Below are 8213 nucleotides of genomic sequence, written 5' to 3'. Positions count from 1 at the left end.
AAGTAAGAATCTGTAGTTTTGTAGAAAATTTAAGGATGTGATTGGGCTGTCAAATTACAGACTTTTTGTAGAATTATTTAAAGCACAATTGTTGGGAAGTCTTGGTTCTGACTCTCCCCTGCTCTGACTTCTCTTCTCAGTTCCCCACCCATTGTCCCAGAGGACCAGAAGACAACAGAAATAGCTTCTACTGGTTTCCTGTAACAGTCTCAACAATTTACATCACAGCAGTTAAAGAATGAGAGATTGAGATTCTTCCACCATCTCAACAGAAGATCACAGATGAAGAAGAATTAAATGATTATAAGCTAAGGAAAAGAAAGACTTTTGAGGATAATCTAAGGAAGAAAAGAACTGTGATTATTAACTGGATAAAATGTGCACAATGTGAAGAGTCTAAAAGAAATTCAAAGGGCTTGTTCCACATACCAGTGTGCCTTAGATGTCAGCTATCAAAATATCACTCTCTGGCTAAAATGTGCAGAAATGGGAATGATGAATTGCCAAGTAAATAATGGCTGGAATATCTAGGATGGGACCATCATATCTCTTCCCCAGGTCAACTAGTTCTGGTACAAATGTACTTATATGGAAGAGATGTTGGAAAATATTGCTGGATGCTGGCAAGTATTTATATGCTGCGTAGAATAGAAACTTGAGGAGCAAGCCTGGAACTCCAATGTCAACTTTGAACTGTGATATAAAGAGGTGGATCAAACACATTGCATTTACAAATGATTTGTCTTCAAAGAACTAGATTAAGACCTCCAGGAGCCAAGATGGTAGAGTAACCAGGAAAGTGCCCTAACTCTACTGTACTCACCTCCAAACAACCATAAAATAGTGCCTCAAAACAAATCCTGTATCAGCAGAATGAGCAAAAAGAAACAGTCTTTTAGCCCAAGAAACTTAGAAAGTTGGTAGTAAAGTTCTGTTTCATTCATGTAAAAGGGGAGGAAAGTCCAAGACAGGAAGCATCCTAACAAGCCAGCAAGGGATCCTAAGCCCCAGGGCAGTGTAGCAGGCAAAAACCAATACCAGCCTCCCCCTTCCTGTTTGCTCCCACATGTCTTAGCATAACCAGGGAAATGGGCAGATGCCACCTCTGGGCACCTCCATGTGCTTCAGCATAGCCCTGGGCAAAGAGGCAACTGCTGCATGTTTTTTTTCCCCTTTGCAAATTTTTAAATTTTAGACTGAAATACAAAATGAGAAAACAAAACATTGCCTTGTATACAGCAGACCATAAGAAAGGATTTAATAAAAAACAATAAATTCCCATTTCATGAAAACCTATATAATAAATACTATACATTGTTTTCAAAGCTGCCTAACTTTTCTTTGCTTCCTTGTTGGTTTTCTTTTGTTCTCTGCTGTGCACTTTTTACTTTATTTTTCCCCACTTCTTTCCTCCCATCCTAACAACAGAGGTTATTGTGGTGACAGGGAAGATCAAGACACAAACTCAGAAGAGGACGACAATGTCAAAACACCTATGGGCACAGCCCCAAAGAAAAATGGGAAGTGGTCCAAAGCCCAGAAAAAACTCATCAAAGAGCTCAAAAAGAAGATTAGAAAACAAATACAGAAGGTAGAAGAAAAACTGGCAAAAGAAATGAGTGATGCAAGAGAATTATGAAAAAAAGAGTCAATAGCTTGGAAAAAGAAAACAGCTCCTTAAAAGGTAGAATTGGTCAAATGGAAAAAGTGGCATAAAGGCTAATTGAGGAAAACAACTCTTTAGAAGTTAGAATTGGGCAAGTGAAAGCTAATGACTCTATGAGACATCATGAGTCAATTAAGCAAAATCAAAAGAATGAAAAAGTAGAAGAAAATATAAAATACCTCATGAGGAAAACAACTAACCTGGAAAATAGATCAAGAAGAGAGAATCTCAGAATAATTGGACTATCTGAAAGTCATAATCAAAAGGAAGACCTAGACAGCATCTTTTAAGAAACTATCAAGGAAAGTTGCCCCGGTATCCTGGAACCAGAGGGCAAAACAGGCATTGAAAGAATCCACTAATCACTTCAGGAAACAGATCCCAAAATAAAACCTCCAAGGAATATTATAGCCAAATTTCAGAACTATGAGGTCAAGAAAAAATTCTGCAAGTGGCCAGAAAGAAACAATTCAAATATCAAAGAGACATAATTAGGATTACACAGGACTTAGCAGCTGCAACATTAAAGAATCAGAGGTCATGAAACATGATGTTCTAGAAGGCAAAGGAGCTGGGATTACCACCAAGAACCACCTACTTGGTGAAATTAAGCATAATACTTCAAGGGAAAAAATGGTCTTTTGAAATAGGATTTTAAGTTTTCATAAGGAGAAGACAGGAACTGAACAAAAAATTGATCTCTAATATCAAGATCCAAGAGAAGCCAAAAAAGGGAAAAGGAAACATAGTAGATTCAATAGAGCTAATGTCTTTACATCCCTACACGGGAAGATGATATTTGTAATTCCTAAAAATCATACCACTAATAATATAGCTAGAAGTAATATATGTAGACAGAGGGTATGAGGGTAAGGTGAATTTGAGGGAATGCCAAAAAAATTAAGAAACAAGAAAGAAGAGTACACTGGGTGCAGAAGGCGCGGGGAGAGAGAATGGGGTAAATTATTTCACATGAAGAGGTGTGAAAGACCTATTACAGTAGAAGAGAAGATAGGACAGTGGGCAATGGGTATCACTTGGTCCTTATTCTCATCAGAATTGGTTCAAAGAGGGAATAATATATACAATCAGTTGAATATAAAAATCTATCTTGCCTGACAGGGAGGTAGGAGGGGAGGACATTAAATAAAGGGCATGGGGAATGGGGACTAACAGAAGGGAGAGCAAATCCAGGAAGGCTGTAGATACAAGTAAAACAATGGTGAAGAGGGAAAGGGTGAAAGGAGAGAAATGAGAAGCAGGAGGAAAAATAGGATGAAGGGAAATACACAGTTAGTAATCATAACTGTGAATATGAATGGGATGAACCATCCCATAAAATGGAAGCAGATAGCAGAATGGATCAAAAACCAGAATCCTACAATATGTTGTTTATAAGAAACCCACTTGAAGCACAGAGACGCACACAGAGTAAAGGTGAGGGGCTGGAGCAGAATCTATTATGCTTCAGCTGAAGTAAAAAAATAGTAGGGGTAGCAATCCTGATCGCAGACAAAGCAAAAGTAAAAATAGACCTAATTAAAAGAGATAAGGAAGGAAACCACATCTTGCTAAAATTTACCATGAACAATGAAGTAATATCAGTAACTAAAAATTTATGTACCATATGGGATAGCATCCATCCTCATGAAGGAGAAGTTAGGTGAATTACAGGAAGAAATATACAGCAAAACTATGTTATTGGGGGAGCTCAATTGTTCCCTCTCTCAACTTCATAAATTCAACCAAAAAATTAACAAGATGGAAACTAAGGATGTAAATAGAATATTAGAAAAGTTAGATATGACAGACCTTTGGAGAAAACTGAATGGAAACAGAAAGGAATATACCTTTTTCTCAGCACACCTACACAAAAATTTATGATGTATTAGGGCATAAAATCAAATGTAGAAAGACTGAAATATTAAATGTTTTCCTTTTGTTTCATAATGTAATAACAATTACATTCAGCAAAAGGCAATGGAAAGATAGATTAGAAATCAATTGGAAACTAAATAATCTAATCCTAAAGAATAAGTGGGTCAAAGAACAAATCATAGCAATGATCAATAATTTCATTAAAGAGAATGACAACAATGAGACAACATAACAAAATTTATGGGATGCAGCCAAAGCAGTACTAGTGGCATAGCAATACCAGATCTCAAACTATATTATAAAGCAGTGAACAATAGGGCACAAACTAGGTATAGACCAACATCTCACACCATATACCAAGATATGGTCAAAAGGTGTATGATTTAGGCATAAAGGATGACACTATAAGCAAATTAGAAGAGCAAGGAATAGTTTACCTGCTAGATCTATGGAGAAGGGAAGAATTCATGACCAAACAAGAGATAAGGGGCATTACAAAATGTAAAATAGATAATTTGATTATTTTAAATTAAAAAGCTTTTGCACAAGCAAAACCAATGCAACCAAGATTATAAGGAAAGCAAAAAGCTGGGAAACAATCTTTACAGCAAGTATTTCTGATAAAGGCCTCATTTCTCAAATACATAGAGAACTGGGTCAAATTTATAAGAATAGAAGACATTCCCCAACTGATAAATGGTCAAAGTTTACGGACAGGCATTTTTCGGATTTCAGAAGAAATCAAAGCTATCTATGAAGTTGTACTCTAAATCACTTTTAATTAGAGAAATATAAATTAAAACAACTCAGAAGTACCAATGCACATCTATCAGATTGGCTTGTATTCTTATAAATTTGACTCAGTTTGACTTCACAACACTTAGGATTATCTGTCTCTCTCTTCATCATGTCTTCCTCTGCAATTTCCCATGTGGCATCTTGGTCTATACCTGCCTCAATATATCTTCTTCCATAAAGACTATACTATTGGGTTCTTTGCCTATGCAAATCTTAACCTTTTGCAGAGGAAGACATGATGGAGAGGGAGACAGATAGTCCTAAGTGTTATGAATTTAAAGGCAACTGCTAGGAGGGCAGACAAGTGGGAAGTTAGGAAAAGAAGAATTACAGCAGGCCCATCTAGAGATGGGATACTCATAGGTGGCTTTTACAAGGAAGACTGTAGCAGTAGCCACAGCTGCAAGGGAAGTCTCATTGGTCACACTTTATCCAGTAAGTTTGAAGCACTGAGCTGCTAGTGCTGAAAGGAGAGTGTTATCAGGAGAGGTGTTCCCAGAGGCAATGATACTAAGCAGGAATTCAGCAACAGCAATGTGGGGAGAGATGGGCCTAGTATGAACTGAGAGCTTGACTGCTGCACTTGTTAACAGAAGGACTCGATAGAGATCTCTCCCCTTGATAGTGGAATGCTTCTGAAGATGGTGTTTCCAGTATACCCAATCTCTAGGTTTCAGCTCCAGCTCAGTAGGGGAGGACTCTGAGGAGAAAGACTGAGATACAAGCTGTTGGTTTTTTGACATTACTTCAGACAGGCCTTTACAATACTGTCAAAGGGTGCCTTTAGTCTGGATAGACCCTTCCCAAGGATATAATGGCATGGGACATCCTTCGATAATCTCATAAAGAGAAAGAGAGTATTTCCCAAATGGGTGAGACCTAAGGACAAGAGGAAGGACCTTAACCAAAGACAGGTGAAAGTCCTCCATCAGTTTACCCAGCTGCATTTTTAGTAATCCATTTACCTTTTGTATAAGACCAGGAGATTTGGGGTGGTTGGGGCCATGACTTTAACAGTTAAAAAAAGAGGACAGATCCAGTAAAGTGAGTGCCACAGTCACTATGGTGCTTCTGAGTCAAGATAATTTTTTCAAGAAGTGCCTTGGCAACAGTGGCTACCATGGCTTGTCTAACAGGGAAGTTTCCACCCACTGAGAGAACATACAAACAAAGATACTTCTAGCCATTAATAGGAGGGAGTTGGGTAAAATCCATTTGCCACACTTTGAAAGGTCCCTTATAGTTTGCATTGTGGAGCGTAGGAGGATCTCCTGTTTCCAATTCCACTTCCGATGCCAATACTGTTAACTCTGAAAAATAAAGTACCAAATTTCTCACAAAAGTTTTATGCAAAAAGCCTTCTTTATTCCATTGGAGGAGGGAAAAGTAGATATGTGGACTGGAGTCTGGTCTAGGACTGAGGACACCCAAGGCAGCAAGGCTAAACCTTGTATAAATATACATGTATATGGATATATACAAGTACGTATATATGTATACATACATGTATGTGTATACATGTATATATACACAGACTATATATATGTGTGTGTGTGTGTGTATATATATATATATATATATATATATATATATATATATATGCAGAGAGAGAGAGAGAGAGAGAGAGAGAGAGAGAGAGAGAGAGAGAGAGGTGGCAAGACAAAGAATCAAGGAAGTAGGATGTAATGGCAGCAACATGGCAAGTTTGCCTAGTGACAAGAAATATATTCATAGCATAGCCTCATGACCAGGATGTGGCTCCTGCAGGCACTTGCCCAACATCAAGGACTGCCCCGGGCTGATTTGAACCAGTTCTGTGCTTTATCAACAATAAAGTTCATCCAGAGGGTGTGTGCAAAGGACTGTTGTTATGCTTTTCCTAATAGTGAGAAAAGAGAAGAGTGGTCTTGGTATGTGGGCTCCTTACAATGGCTGCTTGGCTCATGCAAGGAAAGTATATGAAATAGCTGTGGAATTCTTTGAAGATGAGCATATGAATAAACATCTCTATGTGGCCTTTGCAAAGTTTGAAGAAAATAAGAAAGAATTTAAAGGCTATGAGTGATCTAAAAATATGCCCTGGAAAGGATTTCAAAGCAAAAAGCCCAAGAACTCTTTGAAAATTACACAGTCTCTGAAAAGAAATTTGGAGATAGGTGTGGTGTTGAAGACATTGTTGTGAGCAAATGGAGATTCCAGTATGAAGAGAGATGAAGACTAATCCACAGAATGATGATGCCTGTTTTGATTATTTGCAGCTGATGGTAAGTGATGTGGAACCAAACACTGTGCAAGAAGTGTATGAAAGAGCCATTGTCAAAGTGCCACTGAGAAGAGACACTGGAATATCTATCTCTATCTATCTATCTATCTATCTATCTATCTATCTATCTATCTATCTATCTATCTATCTGTCTGTCTATCTGGATCAACCATACAGTCTATGAAGAGTTGAAGGTAAAGGATCCAGAGAGTACCAGGCAGGTATATCAAGCTTGTTTGGAATTGATTTCTCAAAAAAAATTTACATTTGCCAAAATATGGCTACTCTATGCCCAGTTTGAAATAAAACATTTACTAGAATAGCTTTGGGAACTACTATCGGCAAGTGTCCCAAAAACAAATTGTTGGAAGTCTACATTGAATTGGAGCTGCAGCTTCAAGAATTTGACCAACATTGGAAACTTTATGAAAAATTCCTGGGATTTGCATGAGAAAATTGAACACCATGGGTCAAATTTTCTGAGTTAGAAACAAATGTTGGAGATATTTTGAGAGCCTGGGTAATGTATGAGTTGGGTATTAGCGAGTCATACTTAGACATGCCAGCAGTGACTTGGAAATCCTATAGTGATTTTGAAATTGAACAAGAAGAAACTGGAAAACAAAAACAAAAACAAGAAGTTTTTACTGGAAATTGCTGTAAGAAACACAATATGTCAAGATATGGATCAGTTTTGCCCAATTGGAGTTATCTGCAAGAAATGAAGAATGTTTTGCCAAACGCAGACAAATTTATGAAGAAGCAAACAAAACTGAGAAACTATCAAGTGAATGAAGACTCTTGTCACTAGAATACTGGTGAAATATTGAAGATGAATTTGGAACAGAATAATCTCATAAAAGAATGGACAAACTTATGCCAGAGAAGGTTAAGAAAAGAAGAAAAGTACAGGCAGAAGACAGGTCTGATGTTGACTGGAAAGAGTATTAAAATTACATCTTTCCAGAAGATGCTGCAAATAAGCTCAATCTCAAACTGCTGGTGGGAAGAAACAGCAATAAGAAAAGGATGCTGCAGAGTAAGACCTAGACAAAGACATGGATGAAAGTGAATCTTGACTTTTTCTATGTTGCATTTTTGTTATTTTTTATAAATTCTTACCCTTCAATTATTGTGACTCAGGAAAACTTTTATGCAGTATTTTTTTATCAGTGCTGAGCTTTTTACCTTTCTTACCTTTAAAACATTGCTGAGTTAACATTGGAGAGATTGTAAATAAAGAACACAAAATTTCTTCTTTAAAAAAAAGCTCAACTGTTTAGGAGATATTATGCTTGTTCTTCCTTATTTTTTCTATGTTTTTAATTTTTTTAAATTCTCTTTGAGCTTAAAAACAAAAAGACCCACAACTTTCAAACCTAAAACTTTTCCATGTACACAAAAAGAGGATTTAATATGAAACTATGAATCCTTATTTCACACTGTTTACTTTAAAAAACAATGTAATAAATACTACACATTGTTGTCAAAGCTATCCTAGTTTTCTGTGCTTTCTTCTGAATTTTCTTTTGTTCTCTGCTATGCATTTTTTATTTTTTTGCTCCCTCCCTCCCCATCCTGCACTAGAGAAGGCCACCATTAGACACA

The 8213-nt window shown here is 37.0% G+C and overlaps 1 pseudogene; it reads left to right on the top strand.

Annotated features, from left to right (window-relative positions):
- The first annotated feature begins 239 nt into the window (after nucleotides 1–239).
- On the top strand, nucleotides 240–7684 carry LOC118857789 (annotated as a pseudogene).
- Nucleotides 7685–8213: the final 529 nt, after the last annotated feature.

The sequence above is a fragment of the Trichosurus vulpecula genome, chromosome 7 (assembly GCF_011100635.1).
Source record: "Trichosurus vulpecula isolate mTriVul1 chromosome 7, mTriVul1.pri, whole genome shotgun sequence".
Classification (NCBI taxonomy): domain Eukaryota; kingdom Metazoa; phylum Chordata; class Mammalia; order Diprotodontia; family Phalangeridae; genus Trichosurus; species Trichosurus vulpecula.
The sequence above is the reverse complement of the archived record's forward strand: the minus strand, read 5'-3'. Positions and strand labels throughout refer to the sequence as shown.